This window comes from Chlamydotis macqueenii, chromosome 15, assembly GCF_036417535.1.
Source record: "Chlamydotis macqueenii isolate bChlMac1 chromosome 15, bChlMac1.mat, whole genome shotgun sequence".
Taxonomy (NCBI): domain Eukaryota; kingdom Metazoa; phylum Chordata; class Aves; order Otidiformes; family Otididae; genus Chlamydotis; species Chlamydotis macqueenii.
Genome location: NC_141570.1, coordinates 9,068,453 through 9,074,452, shown reverse-complemented (window position 1 = coordinate 9,074,452; position 6,000 = coordinate 9,068,453).

Genomic DNA, 6,000 nt, shown 5'->3' with positions numbered 1-6,000 from the left:
GGGCGGCGGCTGCCGGAGAGCCGGAGCCGCTGGCGCGGCGGGGGGCAGGTTCCCCGCTGGGGCCGCCTTCCTCGGGGCGCCGCGCCCGCAGGGGGCGCCCGCAGCCGGCGGGAGGTGAGGTGAGGCGAGGCGCGCGGGGCCGCCGTGGCCCCGTCGGGCCAGGAGCTGCCGCAGGGGTCGGCCTCATCCCCGGGGTCGTGGCTGTCGCCGGCTCGGCGCGGGGGGGCGTGGGGTTTCTCGAGGGCGCGGCGTGTGTCGCCCCGCTGCGAGGGGAGCGGCTGAGGCGAGGGGCTGAGAGGGGCAGGGCCCACTCCCTCCTGCACCGTGCACGTTGTCTTTAGTCCCGACCCCACTTTGCTCCATGGCATCGCTTTGTATCCTTAAACTTTTAAGTTTAAATTAATAAGGTTTCAGATCTGGGGACAGGAGAGTGTTTTTATTCCTCTTGCCCAGGGCTTGCTTTAAAAATACTGCGAGGAAACACAGCAGGGTGTAAATCCCGCTAGCAGGCACCCCCTCTCTGTTAGGACAAGGCAAGGCCCAAGCACCCTGTGTGCAGGGTGCTGGGGTGTTCTGGGTGCTGGGGGGGTCTCTCACAGGCGTTTGTCTTTGAAACCGGCTTTGTTTCACTGTCTTCTGTTACTATTAAATGTCCACGTGGGTGTTGGGTGCTGTAAAAACTTCCAAAGTCTGGCATTTGGTCAACTCCCGTTAGGTCGTGGGCGCAAACTCCTGAGCTTGTTCTGAGTGATTGGATCCGGTGACATGGGCTGCAGTGGAAATGGCACAGCTGTACCCTTGCATGTGAAAACCAAGTATGAACTGGAACAAACACAGTCAGTAGAAGCTTGGATCTCTTTTTTTCATCTGACAGTGAGGGTGTTTTTTCTGTTAAATTGTAGTAAACATCCCTGAGAGACTTATTTCTTGGAATAATTCTTGCTTTAGTTTGACAATAATAGCATATGTGATGAAAAAGAAAAAGAAACCTTCAGTAGTTTTCACCAGTAATACATGTGCAGGGGAAAAAAAAAATCACAACATTTCTAGTGTTTCTTATTATATTCTATTGGTAGTTAAATCAATAACCAGATTTTTCTGAACATTCCTCATCCATTTTTTGCAGTACTTCTAAAAATAAGTTATCATTACATATCAGGTTGCTGAATCAGACATAAATGAGCACATTTCTTATCTCACCTGTGTGTCATCAGCTCAGGTATGCTATTTTCAAATTGCTTTATAGCAATAAGAATCTGTGTGGATAATCGGTTTTCATAATAAAACCATAATGTTGTTGATAAAAACGTACATTCTCCAAGTAATTTAGATATGCATGTTTATGATCAGTAAGTTGATGTATTACTGGCAGAGGAGAAAGATGTATCTTCAGGGAAATTGTTGTGAAATAGAGAGACATGGAATTAAAGCACAGTAACTTCCTTATTGCACTGAACTACTTTAACAAAACACAACCACTGCTTTGTAAGCGTTCTTGCCTTCGTGCTGGTAGATTGGTCTAGAATATAACTAATATGGTTTTTAGCTATTTTTCCATTAGAATAAGCTATAACTTCCTCTCATCCTTCAACAAGTCATTCTGGAGGCTAGTACAAGGGAGCAGGAATTCAAGCCTATTACTTTTTCCCCATCTCCTTTTCACAAATCTCCAGGATGATTTTTTTCCGAGGTGGGATTTTTTTAATATAGCAAAGGCTGACGCTCTGGGACTGTTTGCTGCCCTCCCGAGACGCTGTGCTTCCGCTTGAGAGCATGCAGGATTGGCTTCTTTGTACCAGAGCTGGATACCTCAGAGAAGCCTGTTACGCAGGTGGGTTTGGTTCCTTGGTTGAGTGCCACATTTCATGGCCTTTGTTTGAACAACTTCCAGTTGATCATTCCTGAAAATTCAGGAGGTGGAAATTGAAACCTCTGGGTAGCATTCCTGAAAACTCATTTAGTATTATTCAGCATTCATGCAATTCGTGTGCCAGATGCAAATATGTATTGCACCGCCAGAGCCCAAATACTTTATTGATCCCTTGAAGCCAGCTAAGTGTGGGCTGTCTTTGTGTTTGGCTGTGAACATACAGGAGGGCCAGTTCTGCCTTACATAGGAATACTTACGGTGTAAGGGTTCCCTAGGGGAGTTATCTGGGGTGTCAGTTTTACTTTTTAGTTATGTTCCTTTTCTTACCACTAAGAATACAAAGAAGAAAGGTGAGTAATACACTTGCTGATTAATTAGACTCTTTCTGAAACTTGGTGTGCTAGAAAATTATTGGGTTAATGACCCCTTGAGAACAAATTTAAATAAAGATTGGAGGAATTGAAACAAGATTAACTTCTCCAGGAATTTTGTGAGAACATTTTCTATTTTCTGCTTTTTCCAGTTGAGAAGGCTTTTTAGATACTTGGAAATGTTTGAATTAATTTTATGGATCACAGCAACCCCAGGTGGGAAAACAGGAAGACGGGTATGCTGAGGAGAGAATGGATGATTCTGCCAGAGCCTGACAGGCACATGCAGGGAGTGCGGTAGGTTTCTCTCGTGCGTTATTTCTCCAATGTACCTTAATCACAAAAGCAGCAGTTCTTAGTCTGTGCTGAACATGGGAGCCAGTGCCATATACTGTTTTCCTTGGTGCTGGAGATCCCTCTGTCAAATTTAGTAACACCATGCATTTCCAGGACACTTTCTTTTCTGTTGTTCCTCTTCATAATGCCACAGGTCAGAAATTCTTCTAAACATTCAGGAAAGTTCTGAGTGATTGTTTTAATTTTGGGGGAGTTCTTGTGTTCGACTATCCCCGTGCTTTGCCCTGTGGCCTGTGCAGCATGCAGGCAACTGCTGGATCAGTACAAGAGATCTGCAGACAAGTCCTCTGCAGTCATGCCAGGAATGTTGCTTTGGGCAAAACGGAATCTTAAAGCAGTACTAGAAAACTTCTATGTTGAATGTGTCTGGTACAGGATAGAAACGTTTTACCCAGTTTAGGACCTGGAAGAGCACTAGCCATTTGGTAAGAGATCCTCAGCCATTACAAGAGCACAGCTTCAGAACGCAAAACAAATTGATTTATTACCAATTCCCCACTGGCTAGTGAGGGTGCCTTTAATCCAAAGGTTGGTATTTTTTGTTTGTTTTTTAATCTTGCTGACCTGAGAAGTTACTTAGGAATAGTTGCTGGAAGTTTTAACATATGTGCTTTTCTGCAGAGATAAAATAGGCCAAAAATGAGGTAACAAGCTGTATTAACACAAAAGTGGCTGAGGGTCAATAATTCTGTACAGTATTAGTAAAAAGGAAAAAAAGTCATGGGTGGAGCACAGGTCTAGGACAGCAGAGCCAGCCTTGTTCTTACTCTGTTTCGCTTTTCACCTGTGCCTGTCCCAGTGGTGGCTGTTGGGCCCCACATTCCGTTTCAGGATGCTTCTCTGTTCAGAGGACAACATTAGCCTTTGGGAAGGGCACTGGGCACCAGTGTGGCAGTGCCTGTGGTGTGGTGGGTGTGCTGGGTAACCCACGTCCAGCTGGCAGCATCCAGCAGCTACAGCGTAGTTAAAGTGATGGAGGCATCCCTGTTTTACTGCTTTGGGACAGAAATTCCTGCAAGAGGCACCACTCCAGAACTTCATTGGCTTCTCTGTATTGCGCCCTGCCTGGTGCTCAGCTGTGGCTTTGTCCAGTCCATAGTTTTGCTCGTGTCTGCTTGAAAGGAAGACACGCAGGGAGGGGAGGAAGACAAGAAAAATCCATATCTCTGTGTAATGCCAAAGAAGTTCCTTCTGCTTCCTGCAGAGTACAGGAAGACAGGGCTGGTATTAAATTCCCCACCCAGGAGCTGCTATTTACTGTCTATTAGCGTGAGCTATGTTTTTTACCCCTCGATGAACCTTCCTGTAATACAAGTGAAAATATGTGAGGTCAAGATTGTTCTTTCTCTTTGCTCTATAAATTATTAATCCAGGGATGGTCATGTGTCTGAAAACCATTTCTTTCTGCCCTTTTATTATGATGTTACTGTGATCCAGGCCAAAAGCTAAGCATGTTTTAATTCGTGGCGGGAAGGAGACCGAGTATCTTGGCAAGCAATCAGAAATAAAGCAACGTGTTCTATGGCAGGTAACACGAATCGCCTTTTTTTTGTGTGTGTGTGTGTGGTGTTTTCCTTTTCGGGGGATGCGGTTCGGAGGGAAGGGAAGCGGGCGGCTGCAGCGGCTCCCCGGAGGCGGGACCGTGGCCCCGGCGGAGCCGCCTCCGGGGCGGGGTGCCGGTTCCCGGGGCGCCGGTTCCCGGGGCGCCCGCCGCGGTCGCCGAGCACCTGGCGCGGGCGATCCGGGGCCTGGCAGCCCTCTCCCGGCAGGCAGGTAAGGGGCCGGGGCTCGGGGCTGCGTCGGTGGCCCTGGCCGCCGCGGCTCTGCCGTTTCAGCAGCCGTGGGCAAGGCTGCGGGGAGCGGTGCGGTGGTCGGAGCCTGCTGGGCTCCGAGCAGGGTCTGCACCAGCTCTCCGGCGGGGCCGGATCGTGACTTCTCCGTGCACCTGGTCCGGAGGAGGCACCCGACGGCCTTCCAGGCAATTGCGGTTTGGTAAAGCTCGCTGTTAGTTTAGAGTGATAGAACTGTTAGGGCTGGACGGCACGGGTGCTCAGGGGCGCACTCGGCTTCTGCTGTCTGGGAGGTGAATAACCCCTCAGAGCCCTGCCCTGACCTTGGTGTCATGGCACCTCGCAGCTTTATCGCCCCATCACATACGAGCTTCTCTTTTCAGCTGGAAGGGTTGGTCCCATGGGGAGTTAACAGCCACATCCTTCCCTGAAATATTTAGCTGGTGTGCCACACTTCAGTCTGTGAAGTGTTGCACCAGGCTTGCGGGGATCACCAGCTTGCAGCATGACATCTGCTTTTGCTTTGGTGTAGGTTGTGTGTTGGAGTCTGCTAGCTAGTGCATGGAGGTGGCACTGCGTTTTCCGCATAACAAGGTGTGAGTTCTTGTATGTTACGATGGGTAATGGGAAGACAGAAGTACTTCTGTATTAAATAGGTGGGAAAAATCTCAGGTTTAAGTATTCGTGTTCTTTGTGGTCAGTCATTCTGTCAATCCGTCAAAACACACAAGCATACTATTTAAATAGTACTCTCTTTTTCTTTGATCTCTTCCTTTGTGCTCTAACTTACAAAGATTTAAATGTTTTCTATGCAGAAGATTAAATATATATCTAAAAGTCAAATCTTTACACCCAAGATTTTATTGCTAATCTCTGTCCCTTGGTAATTAGTTAAGCAAACTTGCAAGCAGTCTGTGGTTCTGTGTTGGAGCTGTGCTAACTTCTGCTTCCACTGACCTAGGGTCACTATGGTCTCCTTTGTCCTGGGACTGAGAGCAGCCGGTTCCTGCTCCATGTAGCAGAAGCAGCCAGTCAGTAGCTCTAGAGCCACATTCAGGGTGTGATAGTTCAAGTGTGGGTGCCGTGTCAGTCCCTGCCCATGCGACACAGCCCTGGCATGAGATAAGGACAGCATTCGACTGCCTGCGCTAAGCGATGTAGTTGAAATGGCACCTGTTTCAGGCTAGTATGTCAGTAGTCCATTGATTTCAATTTCATTTTCTTTTCTTTCTTCCCCCGCTCCAAGTCAGCTTGCTGACAGGACTTTTATTCTTGCCGTGAAAGTGCTGAAGTGATGAGGTGCTGTGATACGGCTGCGTGGGCTGACATAACAGGAACTAGCAGTCCACAGCAGTGTCCCTTTTCACATTTTTTTGAAAAAGCCTCTGATTGTAACTTCTATAGTCCACAGCTTCTGCATATTCGTTGTAGAATAAAACGCTAATGTACAACCATGTTACACTGCATCTTAATGTAGCTGTATTTTTTCTGAAAAAAAAAAAAAAGATATTTAGTTTATGTGAAATTATTTGCCCAACAGTTTGAAAACTGCTTGTAAGGATTTTGAAGAATTAGGAGAAACCTGTGACAAAACTGGTTCTATTTTCTTCTG